A 17,839-nucleotide genomic window follows, 5' to 3' on the forward strand; every position below is an offset into this window, starting at 1 on the left:
CCCTGGGATAAATCCTGCATGATCATGGTATATGATTCTTCTAATGTGTTTTTGGAGTCAGTTTACTAGTATTTTGTTGAGGACTTGCATCTATGTTCATCAGGGATACTGTCCTGTAAGTTTCTTTTTTTGTGTTATCTTTGTCTGGTTTTGGTATCAGGGTGATGCTGGCCTCATGGAATGAGTTTGGGAGTAGTCTTTCCTCTGCAGATTTTTGGAATAGTTTCAGAAGGATAGGCGATAACTCTTCTCTAAATATTTGGTAGAATTCACCTGTGAAACCATTTGGTCCTGGCCTTTTTTTTGTTGTTGGGAGTTTTTAAATTACTGATTCAATTTCAGTACTGGTAATTGGTTAGTTTATATTTTCTATTTCGTCCTGGTTTAGTCTCGGGAGATTGTGCCTTTCTAAGAATTTGTCCATTTCTTCTAGATTATCCATTTTATTTGTATATAGCTGCTCATCGTAGCCTCTTATGATCCTTTGCATTTCTGTGGTGTTGGCTGTAACTTCTTTTTCATTTCTGATTTTATTGATTTGGGCCCTCTCCCTTTTTTTCTTGATGAGTCTGGCTAAAGATTTATCAATTTTGTTTATCTTTTCAAAGAACTAGCTTTTAGTTTCATGTTCCAGCCTTTTCTTTGATGGCTGTTCTACAGGTAATTATGATTTTGCTGTGCTCATGAGAGGAAGTGAGCTCAAAGTTTTTCTACTCTGCCATCTTGGCCAATCCCTGAAAGATTTTTTTTTTTTTTGAAGTACAGTTGATCTACAATGTTGGTTAGTTTCAGGTATACAGAAAAGCGATTCATTTACATACATATTTCAGATTCTTTTTTGTTATAGGTTATTACAAGATATTTAATATAGTACCCTGTGCTATACAGTAAATTATCTACTATTTTATATATAGTACTGTGTATCTATTAAACCCATAGAAGTTATTATTTTATTTTTTGGATGTGATTTTAAAAGAGATTTTTTTCACTTTCCCTTTCTGATCTTTTATTGTTAGTGTAAAGAAATGCAACAGATTTCTGTATGTTAATCTTATATCCTGCTACTTTGCTGAATTCATTTATCAGCTCTAATATTTGTTGTGTGGAGTCTAGGTTTTTCTATATATAGTACCATGGCATCCATATATAGTGACAATTTTACCTCTTCTCTTCCAGTTTGGATCCCTTTTATTTCCTTTTCTTGTCTGATTGCTATGGGTAGGACTTCCAATACTATGTTGAATGGTATTGGTGAGAGTGGGCATCCTTGTCTTGTTCCCGATTTTAGTGGGAAGACTTTCAGCTTTTCACCATTGAGTGTTATATTGGCTCTAAGTTTGTCATAAATAGCTTTGTGTGTGTGTGAATTTTATTTTATTTTTTCTTTCATTTTTCAGTTTTATTAGGTAAAATAGATACAGTTTGACTGCACATATACAATGTATTGCACATAAATACATATATACAACATAATGTACACATTTTTTAAATTTACATATATGTACTGTTCATTATTTCTAAGGACACTTTAGAGCTTGCCTTTTAAACTTACATAGTTATCAAAGGAATAAAACCAACCACAAAATAAGAATTCACAGAATGTAGTAATCCAGTGATAAAGGACAGTCAAATGTGCTTACACATATTCAGTAAATCAATCATCTAAGTTACTAGTTTTTGTTACATTGAGATATATTCCTTTTTTATCTACTTTGGTAAGAGATTTATCACGAATGGATGGTGAATTTTATCAAATGCTTTTGCTGCATCTATGGAGATGATCATGTGATTTTTGTCCTTTCTTTTGTTGATGTGATGTATCACATTGATTGAGTTGTATATGTTGAACCATCTTTGTGTCCCTGGGTGGAATCCAACTTGATTGTAGTGTATGATCCTTTTTATGTGTTGTTAGATTCTGTTTGCTAATGTTTCATTTAGAATTTTTGCAATTATATTCATTAAATATATTGGCCTGCAATTTTCTTTTTTGGTAGTGTCTTTTTCTGGCTCTGGTATCAGGGTGATGGTGGTTTCACAGAATGAGTTTGAGAGTATTCTCTTCTCTTCCATCTTTTGGAAGTGTTTGAGAAGGATCAATATAAGTTTTTCTTTGTGTATTTGGTAGAATTCCCCAGTGAAGCCATCTGGTCCTGAATTTTGATTTGCAGGGAGGCTTTTTTATTACTGATTCTATTTCACATCTAGTGATCAGTCTGTTCAACTTATCTATTTCTTCTTGATTCATTTTTGGTGAACTGTGTGTTTCTAGAAAGTTGTCCATTTCTTCTAGGTTGTCCAGTTTGTTGCCACATAATTGTCCACAGTATTCTCTTATGGTTGTTTGTATTTCTGTGGTGTTGGTTGTAATTTCTTCTCTTCATTTCTTACTTTGTTTATTTGTGTCCTCTCTCTTTTCTTCTTGGTGAGCCTGGCCAGAAGTTGGTTGATTTTATTTACTCTTTCAAAAAACCAATTCTTGGTTTGATTGATATTTCCTATTGTTTTTTAATCTGTATTTTATTCACTGCCTCCCTGATCTTTATTGTTTCTTTCCTTCTGCTAACTTTGAATTTTGTTTGATCCTCTTTTTCTGATTTTTTTAGGTGGTAGATTAGATTGTTTATTTGAGATTGTTCTTCTTTTTTGAGAAAGGCCTGTATTGCTATGAAATTCCCCCTTAGGACTGCTTTTGCTTCATCCCATAGATTTTTTGTGGTTGTGTTTTCATTGTCATTTGTCTCAAGGTACTTTTTAATTTCCTCTTTGATTTCATCATTGACCTTTTTTTTTTTTTTTAAGCATGTTGTTTAGTCTCCACAAGTTCATTTTTCTCTCATTCTTCTTTCTGTGGTTGATTTCTAGTTTCATACTTTGTGGTCAGAAAAGATGTTTGAAATAAGTTTTGTCCTCTTAAATTTGTTGAGGCTTGTTTTGTGACCTAGTATGGGGTCAACCCAAGAGACTATCCCATGTGCATTTGAAAGTGCGAATTCTGGGGTTTTTTTGGATGTAGTGCCTGGTAGATATCAATTATTGCCAACTGTTCTGTCACTTAGGATCTCTGTTGCTTATTGATTTTCTGTCTGGAGGATCTTTCCATTGATGTCAGCAGGATGTTAAAGTTGTATGCTATTGTATTCCTCTCAGTTTCTCCCTTTATGTCTGTTAGTATTTGTTTTATATATTTAGGTGCTCCTATATTGGGTACATACATGTTAATGGGTATAATATCCTCTTCTTCTACGGATCCCTTTATCATTATATAATGTCCTTTGTCTTCCTTTATGGACTTTGATTTAAAGTCTATTTTTGTCTTATGTGCATATTGCTATCCCTGCTTTCTTGTCTCCATTTGCATGGAATATCTTTTTCCATTCTCCCACTTTCAACCTATGTGTGTCTTTCAGCATAAAGTGAGACTGTTGTAGGCAACATGTTGAAGGTTCTTTTTTTTTTTTTCATCCAATCTGCCACTCTGTGACTTTTGATTGAGGCATGTAGTCCATTGACATTTAAAGTTATTATTGAGTATGTATTTATTGCCATTTTAAGCCTTTTTTTCCAGTTGACTTTGTAGTTCTTTTTGTTTTTCCTTTTGTAGTTTGATGGTTTTTCTTTTGTATTATGCTTGAGTTCCTTCCTTTTTAGTTTTTGTGACTTTATTGTATTTTTTGGTTTGTAGTTACCCTGATTTCCAAGTATGTTAATGCATAACTAGATCTACTTTCTTTAGAATGATAATCATACAAGTTCAAAAACATTCTAAAGGATCTGTGTTTTTTACTCCCCTCTCAGTGTCCTATTTTATACCTTTATTTTATCCTTTTGCTGTTCATTGTAGTTACAATCTCTTTCACAAAAAAATTTGGATTGTTTTTAATCTATGTACCAACTTAAGTGATCTTCAATTCTTTTACATTGTTTTTCCTTTTCCTATAGATTCTTTCTCCTTTCCATTTAGAGAAGACCTTTCAATACTTCTTTTAGATTAGGTTTAGTATTGCTGCATTCTTTGAGTTTTTGCTTATATGAGAAATTCTTAGTTTCTCCTCCTGTTCTAAATGGTAATATTTCTGGGCAGAGTGTCCTAGGTTGCAGGTTTTACCCCTTTCAGGACTTTGAATTTATCATGCCACTTCCTTCTGGCAAGCAAAGTTTCTGTAGAGAAATCAGCTGATAGCCTTATGGGGGGAGGTTTCCCTTGTAACTGACTCTTTGTTTTTCCTCTTGCTGCCTTTAGAATCCTCTCTTTATCTTTAACTTTGGCCATTTTAATTATGCTTTGGGTTTTGGTCTGTTTGGGTTGACCTTGTTTCAAACCTTTTGTGCTTCCTGTACTTGGGTATCTGTTTCCTTCTTTAGGTTTGCAAAGTTTTCAGACATAATTTTTTTCAAATACATTTTTTAGCCCTTTTTCTTTCTTCTGCTTCTGGAACCACTATTATGCATATGTTGGCACATGTTATATTATCCTATAGTTCTTGGATGTTGCTTTCATTTTTTTATTTCTTTTTCTGTGTGATGTTCTGATTGAGTAATTTCCATCATTCTATCTTCCAGTTCACTTATTCATTCTTCTGCATTATTTACTCTGCTATTCATTGCTTGTAGGTTGGTTTTAATCTCAGCAATTGAGTTGTCTGGTTTTGATTGGTTCCTCTTTATAGTTTCTGGTTACTTGTTAAAGTAATCTGCATTTCTATCAATAATCTTTCTTAATTCCTTTAGCATTTTCACTACCTCCTTTTTGAACTTGGGATCTGGTAGAGTAGAGTGGTCTTTTCATTGTTCTTCTAGGGGATTTCTCTTGTTCTTTTAATTGGGAATAGTTCCTCTGCTTTTTCATTTTACTTAAGTTTCTCTAACTCTGTGAATTTAAGAGAGACAATTATCTACTGTGGTCTTGAAGGGGTGTTTTTATGTGGGAGCATCCCTGTATAGACTGCACGAGTCCAATACTTTTGGCCGAGGGCTGTTTTTGGTATGAATGCCAGCCATATCTTTTCTCAAAGTGTGCTAGCCATTATCCCCTTGATTGGGGTAGGGGCTGGTGATTGGTGTTGTGATTAGAGCGTTCACTGGATGTTGGTCTGGGCCTCCTCTTTGCTCTGTGGCTGTCACAACCTTGTCAGACACAGGGTCTGTTCCCCAGTTGTTGGAGTAGAAGTCCCCACATTTGGCTCTCAGCTGCGGAGTGAGGTAAGTGGGACTGGAGCCCTCCCGCTGGGAAAGGAACTGCTGCATATTCCTCCCCAGGGGCTGCCCACAGGGGATGTGGGATTCTGTGTTACACCACCCACCACCCTGTTTGTGGGCCAACAAAGTCCATTGCTCCTGGACCTGCCCCTGAACTCGGCTCCAATGTCAGCCCCACCCCCAATGCATGAGCCCTCACAAAGCCCACCACAGCTGGGTGTCCCACCATGAGCGTGCTGACAGTGGAGGTCTTATGGGAGACCCGCATCCCACCCTGCGTGTGCTGATAATGGGATTCCTATGGCAGATCTGTGCCTCATCCTCCACACATTAACAATGGTGGCCTGGACCCACTCCAGGCCCTCAGGCTATCTTCATGCAACTAAACTTCTTCTAGGATCTGTCTCCTAAAACCACTGCACATACTAGCAGCACATATTTTGGGCTGGAACGTGTGATGACATGGTAGCTGTAAGTACCAGTCTCTCTCTGCCCTGATTGCCAGCAAGCTAGCACCTGCACACTCCTCTCAGGGTCCAGGCCCTCCAGCACACCATCTGCCCTGTGGGACCTCCCAGCCAGTGAAAGGGTTTCCAGGGCAAGAGAAACTTTCTTCCTTCACAGTTCTCCCTGGGGCACAGGTTCTGTTCCAATTCCTTTTATTGTTTCATCCTATTTGGTTATGCGGGGATTTTTCTTGCAGCTTTGTTTATATAAGAGATCTGCCAGCTTTCGGTTGGTTTTCTGTGAGAATTATTCCACATGTAGATGTATTTTTGATGTGTTTGTTGGGGGAGGTGAGCTCCACATCTTACTCTGCTATCTTGATCTCTGCCCTCTGAAAGTTTTTTTTTTTTAATTGAGCAAGAAGCTGTACACCAGAAATTGACACTACACTGTAAACTGACTATACGTCAATAAAAAAATATATATATATATAGAAAAAAATTAAAACATAACCAGAACAATTATCCAAGATATGTAAGGCTTTTTTATTTAATAATAGTTTGATTCACAGAAGAGTTGTAGTGAGAGTACAGAGAGTTCCCCTACACCCTTTACCCAGCTTCCCTCATGTTCATGTCTTACATAACTAAGGTCCATTTATCAAAACTGAGAGGTTAATGTGAGGACACACTATTAACTAAATTATAGACTTTATTTGGATTTCACTAATGTTCTTTTTTGTTCCAGCATCCAATCCAGGAGACTGCATCATTATGTCTCCTCAGTGTCCTACTGTCTGTGACAATTTTCCAGAGCCTGCTGCTCTAAATCATGGGTTCTCAGCCCTGCCTGTCCACTAGAATCACCTCGGAAGCCTTTGAAAAGCACCAAGATCAGAGGCACTAACCAGTTACATCAGAATTGCTGGGTGTGATGGGACTAATATCCTTTTTATCCCTAAGGCTTCAAGTGGTCTTGAGTGCAGTTGGCTGGAGTTGAGATACGCTGCTCATAAAGTATCAGAATTCCTACTCTCCCAGCCAGAGTTCTTCTTGCTACGAGCAAATGACTATTTCTAACTTAATTTTTAATGACACATGAATGTTTAAGTACATTTCTTACATAGCGCTTACTAGTGCTTTATAATTGTTTGATCACATCAGAACATTGCAGACAAAGGTTAAGTCTCTTTCAATTATCCCTCAGTGATAGTCTCTTCCCCTTCTCCAGGGACCCAGACACTTAGCTTTGTGACTTTGGCTTGTACCCTGACAGACCTTTCCTATGATTTTTCATCAAAACATTAGGAAACACGTTGGTACTGTATGTTTATAGTTTTAAATAGTATCATATTATATGTAACATTCTGCAGTATGTTTTTTCATTTGCTGTGTCTTAGAGATTTATCCACATTGTGACATGTAAGTCTAGCTCATTCATTTTAATAGTCTCATAGGATATCATGGCATGAAAATACAATAACATTTATTTACGGACATTTAACTTTGTCTCAGTGTTTGCTCTCGCAAGCTCTGCTGTCATTTGCATCCTTAGGTATGTCACAGAGCGCTCCTTACAGGGTAGCATTTATGTCAATAATCACAATACCGTCCGGTTTCCAGTATGTTTCTGTGTAAAAGAATGAATATCTAGAAGTAGAAGTGCTAGACCTCAAAGGTGGGGGAGTCTGCATGCTTTGTTTTAGTTGATACTATCTTATTCCCATCCTAACCAGCTTTCCCAATTGATTCTCAATTTATTCTTCCAGAAGCAGTGTATGAGAGTACCAGTTTTCTGAACATCATTGCCAATTTGATTTATCAAACTGTTCAATGCTTGCCAACAAAGAGGTAATAAATGTTACCTCATTCTTTCAATTTGCATCCAGTGACTGTTGTAATAGAACTATAAAACAGCAGAGTTGAGAGAGACTTCATTGATCACAGAGTCCAACCTCTCTATTTAAAGAAGTTTTTTTTTAATTGTGTAAGTGATACATGAACAGATTATCATGGTAAAAGTCTACGATAAAACTGCAACATATTGAGTAAAAAAATGTCCTCCTCTGACCCCCTCGCTGAGAGGTGAGCTGATGTTAATAGCCGGTATAGCATGATGGCTCATTTACTGCATGTGCGCCTGCATATGCAAATGCACATAAAATATAATGGGTGGTGGTGGTGTTTTATGTAAAAGGGCTATAGCTCTGTGTGTTTTTCTGTAGTTATTACTTTCTCATAACAATTATTCTTAGAAATTTTTCCATATCAGCACACAGAGATCTCCATTTTTAACTGCTGCATAATATTCTATAGTATAAGGGTATATTCATTATTTATTGCTGTATAACAAATTAACACCCCCCAAATTTGGCAGCTTAAAACAATACACGTTAATCATCTCACACAGTTCTCAGGCAAGGAAACTGGGAACAATTTTTCCTGGCAGTCCTGGATCAGGGTCTCTTATGAGGTTGCAGGCAAACTGTGGCCTGGGCTATGGTCAACTAAAGACTTGACCGAGGGTCACAGATTGGCATATAAGGTGTCTCACTTACATGGGTGTTGGCAAGAAGACTCAGTCCTCTCTGCATGGGGCTTTCTACAGGGCTGCCCACAAGGCAGCTTCCCCAGTGATGAGAAAGAGGGAGAGAACCCAAGAAGGAAGCTGCTGTCTTTTTATAGCCCGAGCTGAAGAATGGCATGCCATCACTCTGCCATGTGCTGTTGGCAGTTGTTCATGCATAACAACCCTGGTTTGATGGGAGAGGACTACACCTGGGACAATACCGGCAGGCGGGGTCATTAAGGGCCAACTTGGAGGCCGGCTTCCACCCGGGGTTACCCTGGGTGTCTTCAGGTTTTCCCGAGCACGTGCAGCACTGCCATGAACACCCCCGGGCACGCTTCTCGATGCACCTGTCCTCCTCTCCTAGTCACAGAAATAGAAGTATTGCATCCTTTTTCATTTTCAAACAGGGAAATTGAAACCAGAGAAGAGTGACTTCTCCAAGGTTACACTGCTAATCCCCTGCAAGCCCAGGATTACAACTCCAGTCACCTGACTTCCAGTCCAGTCCATCTCCAGAGCCATTCTGTGGGCAAGGTAAATACGGGCTGAGATTTCAGCACAGAACCTGAGATGAAGCCTGGCCGGTAACCGTCAACAGTCAGTACCCAGAATACCCACAAACACGTAACGGCTGATCTTCCTTTGTAGGTGCTAAATATACGTCCCTGCACTCAAAGGCTAGGTGAGCCAGTGTGTGAATGCCTAGTCTTCCTGGATTAAAAAGAAGCTGATGGAGACAAGGAATCCTTTCTGTGCCATAATTAACAAATACACTGGAGTCAGACAGACCTGTGTTTGAATCCTGCCTCTAGCTCTGTGACTGTGGGCCAGCCACATAATTCCCCTGCTTTTTCATCTATAAAATGGAAATGAGCAGAGGACCTCCTGCAAGGGGTTGTTCTGAGGATTACAGGTGCTGTTATACACGATGCTCCAGCACAGGGTCTGGGCTACCCCAGCTAGGAGCTCCCTGGGCTGCTGGATTCTGTGTCCTTCCTGGTTGACCCACTTCAGTTATCCATCAAGCTTCCTGAATGAATGAACTCCATTTGCTAAAAATAGAGGATGCCTATAGAGCCCATTTTATTCCATTTTCCCACCTTCTGATTCTCTGCTGTTTACATGGACCATTATTGTGTGGCCTGTGTTTCCTGCTACAAACTATCCAGACTTTTGATGAATGGGTGCACAGAAAGTATGGAGCCCTCTGAGGGCTGCCCCTCAAGGGCAGGGGAGGATTTTGCCTAGCCTGAGTCCTCCTCACCTCTGTGACTGTAGCTCCAGCACAGTGCCCAGCACTTTAGAAGTGTCTGGAATGAATTAATTAGTTAATGAAAAGAGATCAATTTAGCCAAGTCAAGTGAAATGGGGTTCAGCACAAAGGGCATCTTTGGGACATCAGATAATGGCCTAGATTCTGATTTTAAACGTTCAGAGGATTGTGGGGTGAGGAATAACTTTGAGTTCCCAGATGTCTAGCAGAAGGAAGGATAGGGTAGAGTGGGACAAGAGGGAAGAAGGGCAAGTTGGGGGTTAATTTTCTACGTGGTCATTTTAAGGTGCCCTCGGGACCTCCACAGCAGACATCATCTGTGGGTGGAGCTCGTGAGAGACCATGACTTCACCAGCTCATCAGCAAGTGGGCCTTTGACTGCAGACCAGTGGCTTTCTTTGAACTTCAGGAAAGGATTTCTGGGACTCCTACTGTTCTTTAGTATCTAAAGTCCACACAAGGTGTCTGGCTAGAGCCAGACAAGGACAGAGATGTATAGATATAAAGGGGAAGTGACAAGTGTTTCAGCAAGTGATTCCCAAGGCCGAAACCAGAAAGATGCAAGCATCCTCTCTCTTTCAGAATCCTGAAAGGTCCAATGACACCTCCATAGGGAACACCAGAGTTTGGCTTCCCAGCCCTACCACCGTCCCCAGCACTGCCTCCACAGCCCTGAGGAAGACCCGACTCCTGGAGGGAGACTGGCTTACTGGCTTCAGTGGTGAAGACTCATTTCACTTGGGAAGCCACAGGGAGCTGGCTGGACCCCTCAGTTGCCCCTGCTGGTCCAGAGGGAGGTGCAGCCCGGAGGGACCTGGGTGGGCAGGGCAGGGCTCCGAGGTACCCATGCGGTGCTAGGGCTCAGCAGGGTACCTCGGAGGCCACTCCTGGAGAGGCTTTGCAGGGCACACCAAGCACTAACCTTGACAAGCAAAGGCGTGGACCGGCCAGTGCTCACACAGCACTCTCCTTCCAAACCCCTTTGCTTTTCTTCCTCAGGAAGCTTTCTGTTGAAAGAGAAACGTTCTGCCTGTGATCAAACGGATTCACATTTATTTACTTTCCTTTCCTCCCAGGCCTGCACCAGCCCAGACAGGTCAAAGAGCAGGATTCCAAGCAGTTGAGATGGTCTCTGGAGAAGCCTGGAATTTCCCTGTGACACAGAAGTGGCAGAAAGAGGTAGGGTCTCCAGGCAGCCAGGGCCAGGGGTCACCAGCACCCCAGGTTCCCTTGGTATGTGGGGCACTTCTCAGGGTGGGAAGGGGCCCCCATCTGTTTGGTGAACCTGGCCATTGGTTCCTGAATCTCTGCTTGCAAGGAGCCTGAGGGACTCATGTCCCAGGAACACCGAGTCATCACAGAGCATTTACATCCAAAATCCATTTTCCTTCAGAACAGTGCCCGGGATGGAGTAAGTGAAGGTGAGCCTCTACACACTGGTAAATCTGTGATTTGTCTGTACGATAACTGGGCCTTTAGAACTGACAAGGGGGTTTCCTATATGATTCTTGCAAGAGAGCTCTGCAGAGTTCCTGGAAAATCCCCTATCAGACACTGCCAGGAAACAGGGCTTCCCCAGAAGTGACAGTGGTAGACAACCATTCCAAAAAGACCCTGGGCTCCTCGTCTGAAACACAGGAAATTAGGAAAGGTGGTTCTGTAAGGCTGTAAGCTTGGTATTTCCCATGAAGATGCTCTAAAGTGATCTCAAACTCAGTGTATCAGCACAGACAAGATGACCCTGCGTTTATCTGTTTAGCTGCCTTGTTCTTCCTGTAAGCAGTGCACTCCTAAGGGCAGGGACCAGTTTATAGTCATCCTCCAGTGCCTGGCACGTAGCAGACCCATGAGACATGAGGGTGAATGAGCAACTGGACTGACCAGCTGAGATGGAAGTGCTGATTCTCTCCAGCTGTGAACCTCTAACCTGTCTCCCCAGCCGGGTTGCAAGCTCCCTGGGAGCTAGGAATAGATCTTTTCTTCACACAGTCTCCAAGCAGGGCTGCACTCAGGACACACTCGTGTGCCCAGGCAAGTTGTTAAAGTATTGAAATACTTCTGTATGGTTGCTGCCTGAGCTCCAGAGAGGCCCCCACCCCCAGATGCCCAGCACCTCCCCCAGAGCCCCACCCCACCATCTGGCTGCTCTAGGGTGACGCCTGACCTGGCAGGGCCTCTGAGACTCAGTCCAGCTCTGTGGCTGCATCCTTCTGATGGGCCGGTATATCGTCGTGACCTTGTTAGATGTCTGAGTGATGCACCAGCCTGATGCAGGTGATAGGGATGCAACAGACGCTTGGAAAGCACTGCTTGTTAACTGAGAATTGATATACATGGGCTCCGGTCTCCCAGCGGACTGAAGGAGTTCTCAGCAAGAAAGTGGGTAGCGTCTGCTACCTGATGCCAAGAAGATAAGTTTATGGGATCAGTGGCTGGACAGCAGAAGGCCTTCCAAGGACACCTGCAGGTGAAGAAAAATATAGACTTGCTGTCCTTGCTGCCCCCATCCCTGTCAATCCATCTGTTTGTCCATCCATCCATTTGTCCATCCATCCACTGTTTGGGGACCACACTTCGGGCACATCAGCTCCAGGAAGGCCAGAGAGCAGATCATGCATCACAACGAGCGGTGCCGGAGGACGGGCAGGGGGAGCAGGAAGAGGTCAAACTTGGTGCCAGGGGGCCGGTCTGAGCCCCAGCCCCCTGATCAGCTAGCCTGGCGACGGTACTCTCGGAGCCTGTGCTTCCTCTTCTGCGCAAGGGATGGAGTTAAACCTACCTTCTAGCTTGCCGTGAGGCCCAGTGAATGGAACAAAGGCTCTGATCTGGGACCACAGTTGGGGCTTCCCCTCCTGATAGACTCTTATTTGGATAAATCAAGACTTTAAAAATGACAGAGTGGTTACACAGGTATGTCTTGTTTGCAAAGATGCACTGAGCTGTATACTTAAGTATGCTCTTCGATATGGAAACTAGTTATGATAAAAAAAAGTTAAAACTCCAACATGGTCTCAGGCATCGAAAATATTATCAGTAAAAAAATGGAGATGCTAAAACAAATAGCTGAGCAAAATCTAGGATTTTAGTCCTAGAGACAGTTCCTCAGATAGGTCACTTTCTTTTTTTTTTTTTTTTTAACATTTTTTTATTGAGTAATAATCATTTTACAATGTTGTGTCAAATTCCAGTGTAGAGCACAATTTTTCAGTTATACATGAAGATACTTATATTCATTGTCACATTTTTTTTTCGCTGTTAGCTACCACAAGATCTTGTAAATATTTCCCTGTGCTATACAGTATAATCTTGTTTATCTATTCTACATTTTGAAATCCCAGTCTGTCCCTTCCCACCCCTCACCTTCTTGGCAACCACAAGTTTGTATTCCATGTCTATGAGTCTGTTTCTGTTTCGTATTTATGTTTTTTTTTTTAATTTTAGATTCCACATATGAGTGATCTCATATGGTACTTTTCTTTCTCTTTCTGGCTTACTTCACTTAGATAGGTCACTTTCAATCGTGAATTACCTCTTTCAACACGGGGTGGGAAGGCATAAAAACAGTCCTGGATACACTTTTCGCCCTGAAACTAAGTGTTTAATTGGTGCATTACAGCAACAGCAAAGCTGGATAAGTAAGTCTGAGTGAGGATCAGCAGAGATGGGGATCAGGTGAGGCAGGGGCTTGTTCAGTAAGCCTTGAGCAGAGGAACCTGGCAGAGTCAACGCTGAGTCAGACGGGGTTAACTGCACAGAAATTGCTGCAGGTTAAAAAGGAAGGGGAAGGTGATGCAGTCCTCTCCACACACCCAGAGGTGGGTCTTGGCTAACTGGATCTAATGATTGATCATTTTATTTCTGATCCAGGAAATGCTGCAATGTTGACCTTCAAGGTAGAGAAATCTGTTTAGGACACAGTGAAATAGCTGCAGTCCCAGCCACAGTGGGATTGCTGGGGCTTCCTGAGTGCAGGAAGGGCGGGGTGGGAGGTGCTTTCAGGCAGGGGCAAGGGGCTGGAGGACTTTGCATTTCACATCTGCTTCTTCCCTCTTCAGAAGTGTTCGTGTTCTTCCCATCTTGGCTGGTGCCCCGACAGGGCTCCCAGGCCTGGCACAGGGAAGGCAGTGAGTCCCCAGGTTCACCAAAGACGTGTTCCCATGAGCTTATTTGAAACCAGGCTGTTTGGAACTGAGTGTATGTCCCATGCAAACAGTGCTGAGTTCCCAGCCGGCCCACCAAGTTTATCACATCCACCCTTATACCCTTGAGGTTCTAATAGCTCACCACCATGCTGCCGTGAGCAATCACTTCTCATTCAGTGGGCAGTGGGGGAATGGGCTAAGCTCTGCTCACCAGTGTCCGTTCAGCACACACCTGCTAAGCACCTGCTCTGGGCCAGGGCCCTATTGGGATAAAAACACAGAGATTGGCCCTCTACCTCAAGGGTCTTCATCTAGGGCAGAACTCAGGACAGGTGTCAAATACCTCCACCCTGAGACCAAAAGTGGTCCTATTAGGAGAGGTGTGTGTTGAGCACAAAGGGGATTCCTAGGTGGGAGGTAGTGGGTGGTCACAGCCAAATGGGGTAGAAGCAGAGAACCTAGGCAGGAGGGCACAGGGGGATTTGGAGGAGGGGCTGGGGTGAAAGGCGGCAGAGGCAGGGGGTTCATTCCAGGTAAGCATCAGTGTAAGCGAAGGTGGGATGGGCTTTTTCACCAGGCTGGGGGAGGACGCAGGCGCCGCAGGCACGGGGCCAGGGCAAGGCTGTGAGCTGGGTGAGGAGGCCTTTGTAGGCAGCCAGGCAGTGGTGGGCAAAGATGAACACCAGAGCCTCCCAGGACACCTCTTGTTCCTGAAGCCTGCATGCCCTAAGGCAGGCAGAGGTGGAATCCTCCGGACACCTTCTCTTTGCAACTCACCCAGCTCCTCCCCAGGTAGATGAGCCCAGGGCCCGGTTGGGCCTGGGCCACACCTGTCCATATGGGAAAAGCAGAGGTGGACCCAAGAGACAGCCTTCCCCACTACTGGGGAGAGGAGGTGCGAGTCTCCATCAGCTCCTCAGAAGGCCTTCCCTCCTGGGACCTCAAAGAGGACCCCTCCTCTCAGGGGGAAAATCTTCAGATCACTGGATTCCTGCCACCACCAATATTGTGCAGACATCAGTACACAATCCCCCACGTCACCCGTCTGCTCCTGGCAGAGCTCTTTCTGGAGCAGCTGAAACAATGTATGGAACTTTCTGTGCTTTCCCAGGGAAGTTAGAATTCAGAGCCAGCCGGCCCATCCCTTGCGGGTTCATTCTTCTGGATACCAAATTGAAGGGGGACGGAGGGCAGCAGAAAGAGGTCTCATTAAAGCAAAAAGAGATGAGATCACTTGTATGGAATCGAAAAAAAAGAAAAGTAAAAAGAAGACACTAAGGAACTTATCTACAAAATGGAAACAGACTCACAGACATAGTAAACAAACTTATAGTTGCCAGGAGGAGAAGGGGTAGGAAGGGATAAATTGGGAGTTTGAGATGTGCAAATACTAACTACTATATATAAAATAAATAAAAAACAAATTTCTATGTAGCACAGGGAACTATATTCAATATCTTGTAGTAACCTATAATGAAAAAGAATATGAAAACAAAAACAAATACATGTATGTATTTGAAATATTATGATGTATGCCAGAAATTGACACACTATACTTCAATTTAAAAAAAGAAAAAGAAAAATGGAACCAACCAGAAAAAAAAAAAAAAAGAAAGGAATGAAATGAGCTGGAGACAAAGCCTGCAGGCAGACAGGGGCCTGCCCTGCTGTAGCAGCTGAGGCTTATTGGTCTCAATAGCTGTTCTCTCCTGTTCCATGGGATATTTAGCTAAGAACATGGCCACTCAGAATAAAGACTATATTTCCCAGCATTTCTTATAGTAAATATGGCCATGTGACGAAGATCTAGTCAATAGGTAAGTGCCACTTCGGGGCCTTTTTTTTTTTTTTTTTTTAAAGGGAAGGGATATTCCTTTCTCCTTTTCTTGTCCTCCTCCTTGATGTCTGGAATGTGGGTTTAATGGCTAGAACTGGAGCAGCCATTTTGGACCATGAGGTAGTCTTGGGTCAGAAGCAATATATAGAAAACCAACAAGGCAGAAGACTACTATGTGTTCTTGACCCCATGGAGCTGCTATGCTGGCAGTATAGGCCCCCTACCTCTGGATAGTTCTATGAAAAGAAAGAGGTTTGTATTTTGCTATTTTGGATTTCTCTGCTACTAACAGTCAAACCTAATATTACAGCATTTTTAAGGTGCAAATCCAGCCTTCAAGAAACACGCCCAGAGCCCCCAGCTCTGAACCAATCTCTCCTTCTCATGCCCTGCCATTGTAACATTGGTCATTATGGATAGGGAAGCACAGATAGGACTTTCAAAGTCCTTTCACATGCATTTTTAAAAATTCATTTCCTGTTTTCCACACAACAAATCTTTGTAGGTATTATTGCCAGCATCCCGCAGGTAAGGAAGTGGCGGCTTAGAGGCGTAAATGGTGTTCTGGTTTGGCAACACTCTTCAGCTTTAATATAAATTATTGATGCCAGTGTCCATCTCCCCTCCTGCCTGTGATCTTCTCTGGCCCAGCGGGAGCTGATTCAACTCTGATTCCCTCCGGGGCTGGTGCTGAGGGCCCCACCCACAGCAGGTGCTCTGTCAATTTGTGCCAAATTGATTTGCTGTAAGTGCAGCAAGTTCTCCATCTGAGGATATTGATTTCCTCTCAACTGCATTTCTCTGTTTGACATTCTCCAAGAAAGGGAGAAAAACTCAAAGGAGAGAAAAAAGCTTGGTCCTTTCGGGTGAGTCTTTGGCTGCAGAGGGCCGGGTGGCCAGGGCTTGGCAGTTCATAAAGGGGCCTGCTCTGGGGTGTCACAGGACCCAGAGCAAACTGCCAGGGAGCCAGAGCTAGGGCTGAGAGGGGAAAGTGTGGTGAGGAGGGGCCTCTGAAGCTGGGGCCTCGGCGAGGGTGGGGAGGCAAAGAAAGGAGCTGGTTTCATAGCCAGTTGGCTTTTGCAAGTATTATTTCATTGGACCTCAGCTCTGGGGGGCTGGAGAGCAAACAAGGTGGGGGATACACGCTTCACCCTCACCTTCAGTCCTGCTGTCTTCCCAAATGCTTCTAAGTATGAGTTTGGAGGGATGTGAAAATGCTTGAACCATGGGCCATGCCACAAATGAAAAAGAGAAAGGCTTGCCTATTAATTTTTGTTTGTTTGTTAACTTCAGCCCACAACTTCCTCAAAGACAACTCCCAGGACTGCGGCATCAAAATGCTTTTGCACATGAACTTTTTTCTTCGGTTTCTCCTTTATGGTGTTTCAGCAGGATTATTGCAAAAGCATTCTCACTCCAGTCGGCTCCCTGCCCCCAGCCCTCCCCACTTGAAAGCGCCTTCCCCTCTGCAGCCAGAGGGCCCTTTCTGAAACTCCAACTGGGCCTTCACTCCCCTCCATCGAACTCTTTTCTGTGGCTCTCCAGTACTCAGAGCAGGCTCTCAGCCCAAACTACACAGCAGAATCACCTGGGAACTTTAAAAATATATTGATGCTCATGCCCCAATGAGATCAATTAAATCAGAACGGGGGGTGGGGTGGGGGAGGAGGCGGACTTTAATTATTTTTAAAAGCTCCAGGTAATTCAAATATAGAGCCACTGGTCTGAAGGGTAAAGAGAGAGAAAGCTCCTCTTTATAGTAAAATGCCAGCTAATAAACTCAGAAGGAATTAGAGAAAATACCATTTGCAACCACTGTTAGAATAATTCACACAAGCAAGTCATCGGATGCAAAAACCCTTGGATAAGAGACTATTGGGGTACAGAATATCACACAGTCCCCAAGTAATCCCCCATCCGCAGAGTGTGAGGGGGTTGTAACAGTCGTGCTCAGAACGTGGTCCCCGGGGCAGCAGCAGCACCACCTGGAGCAAATTCTCCGGCCCACTCCGGACCTGATGAATCAGAAACTCCAGAGCTCCAGGTTCCAGAAATGCTTTAAAACCCTCCAGGTGATTCGAGTTTGAGAACCACTGCTCTTGAGGACTTTTGGGTTGGGCACCACGATGGGCTGCTCAGACTCCCTTTGGAAGAAAGGATTCATCCCTGTTGCTGAGAGCACAGCCAGAAGACGCCTCCACTCTCTTCCCCGTGTGGCTGGGCTGGGCTGAAGAGACCTGCTGGCAGCGAGGGCTCACCCACCTCTCGGTGTCCCACAGTAGGTGAGTGATCAACTTCAGGGTGTAAATGTCTGGCCTGTCACCCCAACACAGGACAATACTGAAGCCTCGCCACACCCCCCACCCCTAC

At 43.4% G+C, this 17,839-nt stretch overlaps 1 long non-coding RNA gene across 1 annotated transcript in view; it reads left to right on the plus strand.

Annotated features, from left to right (window-relative positions):
- Positions 1-17,839, plus strand: part of LOC116153542 (uncharacterized) — a 93,594-nt gene that overhangs the window by 39,336 nt on the left and 36,419 nt on the right. Inside the window, exons 3-6 of the long non-coding RNA XR_010383941.1 lie at positions 8,625-8,751; positions 10,073-10,211; positions 10,567-12,400; positions 16,763-17,751. This is a non-coding gene — a long non-coding RNA (uncharacterized LOC116153542). The remainder of the gene's footprint in view (positions 1-8,624; positions 8,752-10,072; positions 10,212-10,566; positions 12,401-16,762; positions 17,752-17,839) is intronic.

The sequence above is a fragment of the Camelus dromedarius genome, chromosome 2 (assembly GCF_036321535.1).
Source record: "Camelus dromedarius isolate mCamDro1 chromosome 2, mCamDro1.pat, whole genome shotgun sequence".
Classification (NCBI taxonomy): domain Eukaryota; kingdom Metazoa; phylum Chordata; class Mammalia; order Artiodactyla; family Camelidae; genus Camelus; species Camelus dromedarius.